Below are 10,022 nucleotides of genomic sequence, written 5' to 3' on the forward strand. Positions count from 1 at the left end.
TGTGGGATGCCTGACACAGCATGGCTTGTCAAGTGGTGCCATGTCTGCACCCAGGATCCAAAGCGGCGAACCCTGGGCCACTGAAGCAGAACGTGTGAACTTAACCGCTATGCCACCGGGCCGGCCCCTCTGGATAGAATTTTTAAGTGTAAATGCGATCATTACTTATTTTGCGCTGATTTCCCTTGGAGCCACGCCTGGCCCTTTCCTGGGCCTCCCCGTGGTCTTCCTTTTCAGAAATGCTTGCAGACCATGTCGTCTAGGAGGGCGGGGAGAAGCTGCACGTACAGTGGAGGCCATTCCGTGTCTGTCTCGAGTTGAGATCAGTGTTAGGCAAGTAGTGACCCCTGCACAGACTGCTCCAGGCTCCCCCCATCATGGTGACACCTTGACCTCATGGCAGCCTGGCCTGCAGGACACCAGATGGAATGTCTCCAACCCGCTGGACAGCAGCTGGGGCTGGCTCGGAGTTGCCGTCTTCATGCGAGCCTCTCTTTTTAGAGACTGTGGACATGGGTTTGAGTAGTTCAATTGGCAGCTCACAGCCCTCGGTGTGTGTGATAGAGTGAAGACACTCTTGCCCACTACATGTTCTCACTCTTTGGCTAATTGATGCTCCTAAGCACAGTGAAGGCGTATTGTCGAAATCCTTGCAATGCTAATCCAGGATCGGAAAAGTCTGACGAGTTCTCTGTGGTTTTGGAAGATCCTCTGATGGAAGGTGTTAGCTGTCACCCCTCCGTGTGGCCATGGCTTGTTCCCACACCCCTGTTTAGCATTTATCTTGCTCTGCCCCGTGGACTGTAAGTTCTGGAAAGAGTACATCATGGTGAACTCTGACTCGTGCGCACTATCACGCGTGTGCTGTGTGTGCGCCGTGTCCGTGCGGAGAGAACTGCCCAGGAGCAGAGGTGACACCTGCCCTCAGGGAGCCTACAGGCTGCCTAGGAGGACCAGCCGTCCAGGGCGGGGCCCCTGAGCCCGGCGGGGGGAGCGGGGTACTCCAGGAAGGCCCCGGAGAGGAGCTGGCCTCTGGGAACGCAGTCTTGAAGGGTGTAGGTCTGCTGGGACAAGGCCTGTCTGGCACTTGGTGGCAGGCGCCCGATGAGTGTTGGTCACGTCGAGTTGCCATGGGCTGCATCCTAAGAAGATCTGCTGATTGAGCCATGTGGACTTTTTACAGTAGTTTCTTTCAGTCAGCTTGGAGGGAAAAGATGCGACAGAATGTGAGTTGCTCAGTGCAGGCGAGCTCTGCTCTGTCGCTGTGTCGGTTCCAGAGAGCGACAGCGTTGTTTCTGTGACCTCGGTCCCTAGAGTCTAGCCTCCTGGTCTCTGTGTAAGCCGTGTGGTGCAGGAGGTCCCTCTCGAGGGCTGCTCAGTTCGGCGTTGCACCTCAGGAAGCCCAGACGTTTGAAGGGCTCCTTCTGACCTGGTCGCTCCCCCGTTCACCCAGCTGGTGATGCTGGTGTTTTCCCGGCAAAGCTGGACTGTACTTGCTTTTCCAGATGTATCGGCCTCTCTGCCCCATTCCGCTTTACAAACTAAAGCGTGGGAGCTCGACTTACACAGTAATGTTTCTGGTACATCCCCACAAAGGGCTAAGAATGTCCCTGGGAAGATGGCCTGGGGTGCTCGCCCCTGGTCCCTGACCCTGCATGGTCTGCGGCTCTGCCGGGACGCTGTGTCCGAGGTCCAGGCCCTGGGCAGGCTTCCCCGATATGGGGAGGCAGAGATGCCGCCTGGAGGTGGACTTCGTTGGTGATGGGGGTGGGTTGTTTCACGATCGGCTTCAAGAGCTGGCAGGCACTGGGCTTTCTCCGGGGGCCGGGGACAGAGCAGGCGTGGCAGGCCCACTACTGGCCCTTCTTGCATTTGCCAGGTCTGAGGCAGAGTTGCCCAAATGTGCCTGAGAACACGGCTTTCTGGGGCATAGGATTCTCCTGGGGCACGCCCACAAAGAATGCACACTCCGGAGCATCCCCAGCCCAGAGGACTCGCTGTCACTGGTGAGTCTCAGCCTTGCTGAGTACTACTGTGGACGTCACCTCGAGCCCTCGCAGTGATGCCCTGGGAGTGACCTTGAACCCTCCTGGTGACGCCATGGGAGCCACCTGGATCCTGGCGGGTGACACCGTGGGGGTGACCCCGAGCCATCCCCGTAACGCTATAGAAGTTACCACAAGTCTTCCAAGTAATACTATAGACGTTCCCTCAACTCCTCTGAGTAACACTGTAAAAGTTACCTCGAAACCTCCAAATGGTACGAGAGAGGTCACAAGTCCTTCAGGTAAGATTGTAGAAGTTATTAGGAATCCTCTGAGTAACAACATAGAAACGCCCTGTGTCCCCGAGTGACACTGCAGAAGTCACTGGAATCCTCTGAGCGTGCTGTAGAAATGCCCTGCGTCCCCGAGTGACACTGCAGAAGTCACTGGAATCCTCTGAGTGTGCTGTGGAAATGCCATGCGTCCCCCGAGTGACACTGCAGAAGTCACTCGAACCCTCTGAGCATGCTGTAGAAATGCCCTGCGTCCCTGAGTGACACTGCAGGAGTCACTTGAACCTTCTGAGTGTGCTGTAGAAATGCCCTGCGTCCCTGAGTAACACTGCAGAAGTCACTGGAATCCTCTGAGTGTGCTGTAGAAATGACCATGAATCCTCTGCTGCTGGATTTGGTAAATGTCACCTGGCAGATTGATGCTCCCCTGTAGACAGCTAGGTGGAATGATTGTGCAGGGAGCATGACCCTCAGGACTGCTGGGCGCTGTCAGCCCCACTTGGCAGGCCGTGTGCCTGGAGGCCTCTGGGAGCTTCTGTGCTGGTTGCAGGATCGCTCACTCCTCCCCTCAGCACGCTCCTGAGACAGTTGCTGAGACCCCAGTTTTAGGGAGAAGCCCGGTCTTGGCCAGATCTTTGGCCACAGTTTTCACTGTGCTTTAGCCATTCAGCACAGGGACTTGAGTATCCCACTATGCTTTTTCTTTTTTCCCCCTAGAAGTGGTGGTTTTGCCTGAATATAAAAATAAATGCATTCTCTTAGACCACAGGAAAACAGAGAAAGAGGAAAGCTGAATTACTTCTAAACCGGAAAATCACCACCACGTTTATCTTGCACACCCCACACCCGCACACCTATACTGTTGCGAGGCCCAGGACCAGCGCCGAGTGTGCGTGGCTGGGTGGTGGTGACCAGGGTCCGAGCCACGTCTCTGGAACCGCCCTGCTCCCGCCTTAGCGCAGCCAGCCCCGGGTCGCAGCTGCATGGGCCGTCAGCCCAGCAAAGGAGAGCCCAGGGCTGAGGTAGAAGGTGCAGAAACCCAGGGGGTGCGTCGAGGTGGAGCACTGTTCAGGGAGGAGCGGGAGGGATGGTGGACGGGGCTGCGGTGTGAACGATTATTCCTCTGCCTTGCATCTACACCAGCATTTAGTTAGTTTTTTGGACTCCGATGACTTGAATTTCCGTCAGTGGGTCAGGGACCGTGCAGAGCTGGCTCCTGCCCGGAGACGGTGGCCATCCCGCCTGCCCGTAGCCTGGACATTTGCTTCCCTTTGCCCCTCCTGGGCCCACTGGGCGTTTGGACCCTCCGCCGTCCCCGTCTTGCTGTGTGTCTGTCCGACACGTGCTTCGCCTTCGCCGCTCCGTGCTGCTGCTGAGCGCCGCAGCCAGGTGTGGGCTCCGCGCGGAGCGGGCCCCACCGCTGCAGCCCCTGCTGCTCATGTGTCTGGATGTTCTAGCAAGACGTATTAAAGTTTTAATAGAAATAAGATATTTTAGGTTAAAAAATTTTAAGATGGTCAGAATTCTATGATTTGGCGATTTTCTTTGTAAAAGTGTTTTCAAAACCGTTTCCTGAACAGTCTTATTTTTCTGTGGCGTTCTTGCAAGTCTCAGAGCCTTGGTCTCGTGGCCCTCTCCTTTCAGCCCTTCTGTAAATGCACGCTCAGCAGGCCTCCAGCCTCCCTTCCCTTCCTGACCAGCCTTCCGCCCCTCAGGTTGGGCCTGGGCCCTGAGGGGCTTTCTCCCTGCGGCTGGAACCGGACCACGCTGCAGAGCTGGGCCAGGCCGGGTCCGCGATGGGGTTCTGAAGGCTGCATCGCCCTGGCAGAGCTCGAAACTGCTGGACCAAGTGTGTAACAGCTGCTTTCTTTCCTGTTCTTGAGCCTTTCATTCTCAAAGGACATGGTGACAGCATTTAGAGAACATGTTGAAAAAGAGCCGTCTCCAGTAACGCCACCCTCCCCTTGGGCTGTTTTCATTGCTCCCCCCCGCCCCGTCCTTGTGCCGTAACCAGAACAGCTGGGGCACGTGTCGGTGCACACTCACCGTGTGTCAGTTGTGCTCATCTGCACTCGCTGCACTGGGGCTGCTGTGGCACCGAGGCCTGTTTGTCTCTGGTTGACCAGAGAGGGGCCTTCAAGTCAGTGAAGGCCCACGTCCCACCACCACGTCCCAACAGCCCGCTCTCAAACCCAGTCTCTGATTTCAAACCCCATGCCTCAGCTGCGACCCACGCGTGCCGTTTGGTCTCTGCTGTCTTCATTTTATCAGTGTGTTATCAGCATTTCCAGGTTCCTCCGCGGCCCGTCTTTAGTTTGTGCTCATCGTGTGTTAGATGCCCTGTGTGCTTCTGTTACCGTGGTGGGAGTATTTTGTTTAATACCTACAAGAACCCTATGAAGTATGCACTATAATTATACCAATTTTCCTGATGAGGAAAACAGGTCTGATACATTCAGAGATTTGGCCCAAAGGTACACAGTGCTGGAAGTGTCCCCTTAAGTGGCTGCATCATATTCTTCCCTGAATTTGCACTGTAGCTCACTCCGCCATTCCCCACAGGGAGCTCTTTAGCTGTTTAGAGTTAGGATGTAGGTTTGGTCTTTGTAACCAAGGTCAAAATAACAAGGGTGAAGGTGATGTCTTTTACATGTAACAGTCCTAACGTAAGCTGATATGGCAGCTCCAGACTCTTTCTCTTACCTCGCTCTGTTACCCAGTGTCCGTTTTATGATCCACCACGGCTGCTCCAGCTCCTGCCATTGCAGCTGCATTCTGGCTGTCAGGAAAGGGAGAAGTGAAGAAGGCAGTCTTCCTCCTGAGGCGTCCCACTGACCAGCACAGTCTCGTGGCTGCAAGTGTCGAGGCAGAGCAGTGTCGTCTGTAGTTGGGCGGCGTGTGTCCAGCTGAAACCAGTTCGCTGTGGAAGCAGGAGAGGAGGTGTGTCCAGGGAACCAGTCGTGTGTCACAGTCAGCTGTTTTGGTCACCCTCATCCCCGTTGTCAGAGGAGGCGGCCCAGGTCCCACCCAGTGACACCATGCTGTCTGCGTTCTGGAAGGACCTCTGTCCCCAGCTCCCTGTCCTGCCTGAAGTGGGTCCTGGAGATGATGTGCTTCCTGGCTGCCGCCCCTCGCGGCTGGGGTGAGGGGCAGCACACTTCGCAGCCAGCTTCACCGCCGCTCGGGGCAGAGTCTCTGCAGAGCCCGGGCAGGCGCCCAGGCCGCGGCCTTCCGTCATGTCTGCGTGTGGAACCGCAGCAAGGATCCCCGGTGCAAGCTGTAGTCTTGAGAACCCTGGTCCCTCTGTCTTGGGGCTGGGGCCCCCTCTGCCGGGCTCGCTGCAGTGGGGGCCGCTTTGAGACCCTGGAGCTGGCCTCGGTGGACTCTCTTCCGTGCCCCAGGCTGCTCAGTCATCCAGCCATGTGGCAGCTGTGTGAGGAGGGCCTGGGGCCTTCTTATCCTGCCGTCCATCGCATCGGACTGCTGAAGGCCACACACGTCCCAGCACATACCACCGTGGAACGTCCCCACAGATCCCGGCGCGGTGGCGGGTGCTGTCCATGCAGGTCTGCACTCAGGTGTCACAAGGGACGGTTTGCCCCACCACGTGAAGGGCGGCCAGGTTTCCAGCCTGCAGCGTTCGCGTCCACCCCCCCGCCCCCGCCTAACCACAAAGCGGCCAGCGCCCTGCGTCTTAAATTTTGTGACTGCGCCATCTAGCTTCCAGCAAACACGACTCTGCAGGGGTGAGGAAGCCGCGTGGTGGCCTCGTGAGGCCCCAGGTCTGCATGTGGGGTCCGTGCCTTCCTCCCTGTAGCCGCCTGACTTCGAAGGGGCGTCTTCTGTAGACTGGCAGTCATTCCGATACTAACGCTCCTGGCCGGAGCCTCCCAGGCTTTCTGTTCTGTCTTTTCTGGGAGGTGACTCCCGGTCTGTCACCCAGCTGCCTTCTGAAGTTTCTTTTTTGTGTCACATCAGTTGTCCGGGTTTCCTGTTTTTCCCTGGCGGTGCCTTCTGGGCCCTCAGTCCTTGGTGGCAGATCCCCTCTCTTGTCTCAGGGCCCGAGTGGGCTGCGTTCTCTTCTGCCTTGGACGTCTGTTTCCTCTGCGCCCGCCCCCATTGTTGGCCTCGGTCCTCGGCTTCCTGTTGGAGATGCTCCCGAGCCCAACGGCACTTCTTCCCTGGCTGCGTGTCTGCGTTTCAGAGCAAGGCACTCAAGATGCTCGGCTGCCGCGTGCGCCTGGGTGTCGGCTGGTGGGCTTCACGGGGGCCCACAAATGCCGGGTCTGCAGACATCCTGGGGCCGTCGTCCAGTGGGGCGTGTTGGGAGGGTCGGGGGTGTCGTGGTTGGTGTGCGGAATTTCCGTCGTCATCCACGTTCGTGTGGACTGTCGCTCTGTTGTGTCGGTGCCCCAGGTGCAAGCGTCTGTGCTTCACCGTCTGCTGGGACAGAAGGGGACTAGGAACCGAGGCTGGGGTGTCGGGGCAGCGACAGCTCCGGAGATGAATAATCTATTGTGTTAATTCTTTTTAAACTTTGTGGAGGCCTTCACATGTACTTCCTTCTCTCTCTGGTTATTTCTCTCGTCTAAAGTGGAGTGAACTGTGTTTATATCAGCGAGGACTGAACGAGCTATTTCTATTCTCCGACTCCTGGTGGGCATGACAGGTGGTGGGATTCCTACGAAAGGACGAGATGGAAGTGAGGGTGACGGCCCAAGTCGCTTATGCTCGTTGATGGTCTCTGGGGGCCGGAACCAGCCTGCCGCGCTGTGATCTTGACCTCAGTCTGAGTGGGACAGCCTCACGTGGAACCAGCCTGCCGCGCTGTGATCTTGACCTCAGTCTGAGTGGGACAGCCTCACGTGGAACCGAGGCGTTAGCCATTTTGCTCAACTGCCAGGGGCCCTTGGCTTCCGGATGGACCTGGGCGCTAAGCCTGGAGCAGACCCTGATGGTGGGAGCTTTAGGGCCAGAACTTTCTGGAACAGCTTGATTGAGGTGTAATTCGCATACCATACCACAAACCCATTTAAATTGTTCAAGTCAGTGGTTTTTCGTATATTCATGGAGTTGTGCCACCATCGCCACCCTGGATTTTAGAACATTTGTGTCACTCCCGAAAGAAGCCATCAACAGTCACTCTCCATTCCCCCACCCCACCCCTCGCCCCCAGCCCTAGGCAGCCGCTGATCTGCTCTCTGTCTCTGTAAATTAGGGCAAGGGTTTTGTAGAGATCTGAAGGGTGGATGCCTGTGAGTACAGGAGCCCTCTGCCGGGCTGGGGGGACAGTGACTTCTAGCAGGGACATTCTGACCTTGAGCAGGGACTCCTGGCAGTGAAGACGGGCCCACAGTGTGTGGCTGGGTGTAGACTGAGTGTGGAGCACCTTCAAGAGAATGGCTTTAATTGCAAAACGTGGTCATTAAAACTCCAGCTAAGGCCCTAAACCAGGGTGAAAATATTACAGGGAGAGAAGTAATTGGCGAACTCCACCAGCACCCTGGGGGGACATCTCTTTATAATTAAGTAACTTCCTGGTGGTTTCTCTCCTCCTCCCGGGTAGGAGAGAGTCTGCCTCAGGAGAATTTCTGGAAGAGTGAGTCAGCAGATGCTTTTAAAATCGCTTTCGCAGTAAATAATGTGACAAGTTTATTGTTAAACCTTAATTGGAAAATTACTGTTAAAGTAGGAAACTGTGCAGCTAGTATCAGTACAGTGTTGGGTTTTGCTTGTAAGGATGTCCCCAAGTCCTGGACTTTGTGCTTGTGTCACTAAAGGCTCATTCAGGTGAGGGTGAGTCTCAGCTGGCGGGAGGGACGGGAGGGCAGAAATCAGGCCGAGAACTGCAGGAGGGGTCTGAAGCGGTGTGCTGGCTTGGCCACCTCTCCACCTCCGCCCAGGCCAGACAGGCCTGACCACAACCTGGAGTCCAGACCCCCAGTCCAGAGGGTCAGGTGCCTCTTCTTGTCTTCACCCCAAACCCTGTTTTCTGAGTTCCCGCCTGCCTGGTGACTGCTGTCATGGGCCAGAAGCCACATCCTCTTTCTAGTTGGCCTCGGTGATTGTAGGATGATGTGACCTCACGTTAACATAGGGACTTGCACCACACAGAACGGCAGAACCCTGACCGTGTGCCCCCTCGGCAGATAGTGAAATGTCACCTGTTTTGTTCATTTGCTGGAGGTGAAGAAGAGACAGCTGGTAAAGGGCTGGAGAAACTGTCTTTAAGTTTCTGTTGTCATGCTGCTTTCATGGCCGACACTGGTGGAACAGCTGTGCGTGCGAGTGAGTGTGCATCTGCACGTGTGTGCACACCCCCACTGTTCTTTGGGTCTTGTCATTCGCAGGTGCAGCTCACCTAGCCTGTCAGCTCCCCTGCCTGCAGCCCTCAGCCGGGGCTCTTTGCTCCCTGCTCTGGTTCGGGGATGCCCGGCCCATCCTGGGATGCAGGATGGTGGCTCTGTGACTTACAGGAGAGACAATAGACCTCAGAAAGCATCTGAGAAAAATGCGTGCTGTAACTTTCTAGCTAGAATACTGATGGAGGAAGTTTTCCTTGGGTTGTGGGGAAACTAAAGAAAATGGAGACGACATCAAATGTTTAACTGTGGGCTACAAGAAGGAAATTGCAGAGGATTTTTAGGTGGCCTTGGGTGGCCCTTTACACAGAACCATAGGGGTGATGTTGAGTACGCATTACAGACACCCTGCCCCCATCCCTAACATTTTGGTGTTAGGCCGCATCTCCCAGCATCAGAACAGCATCAAACAGGAAAACAGTTTCGGAAAACAGTGTAAAATCCCTTTGTTCTGATTTTAGTTTGGAAATACAGACCCAGTGCCCGGGGTCAGACGGCTCCTGGTGCTTCATGACCGGCGCAGGCTCCACCTTTGTGGCCACTTCCAGCCCCTCTCTGCTCGGCCCCTCTCTGCTTGGGTGTCTCTGGAAGGATCGGTCATGGCCGGCCAGGCCAGTTTAAGTCACTGATTTTCTCTATGAAGTGTGGGCAGCTCGGTCGTCAGAGCAGATGCTCACGTTGCTGAGTCGTTTCGTGAGGGGTGGGGTCTTCCAGCGGAAGGCTCCAGAAGGCACCCTGTCACCCAGCAGGGTGCCCCTTCACGACCTTCCGTGATCCCAGAACCTGTTTTGACCTATTCTTAGGTCTTGTTTTTTAAAAACTCTCTTGCTGAGAGTAAAAGAGAATTTGAATCCAGGGGCCGTTTGCCGTGTCCAGGGCAAGTTGGAGGTAAATGTGCTGTTGAAACATTGCTCCCGTGGAGAGAGCAGAGAGCCTGCCGGCCAGGGCATGGACCCAGGGCCCTGGCAGACCTGAGCACTTCTCCCAGGCTGGTCCCTGGGGCCCCAGCGCCTTTCTGAGACAACCAGCAGTGCAAACGGTGCTCCTCTGGTCGTGTCTGACCCCTCCGTCCTGCACCAGAGCCTTTCTAGGCAGCTGTTCCTGGCAGACTGTGTTGCTGTCTCTCTCTTGGCAGCCTGCTTTCGGGTTTTTGTTTTTGTTTTTAACTGTGTCGCACCATTAGCAATTTGTTGATAGTCTGTCGGTTTAGAGATAAGAAGATGTGCTGGACAATAGACCCAGGCTTCATAGGTGGAAGTTTCTTAGAGGCGGGTGGACCTTGATCCAGCCACACCTGCTGCATGAGGCTGCCTACCCCTCGGCCAGCGCCGGCTTTGTCTGTGTGTGGTCATCTGCTGGCATCAGAGCCCAGGCTCGAGGGG

Source organism: Equus quagga, chromosome 7, assembly GCF_021613505.1.
Source record: "Equus quagga isolate Etosha38 chromosome 7, UCLA_HA_Equagga_1.0, whole genome shotgun sequence".
Classification (NCBI taxonomy): Eukaryota; Metazoa; Chordata; class Mammalia; order Perissodactyla; family Equidae; genus Equus; species Equus quagga.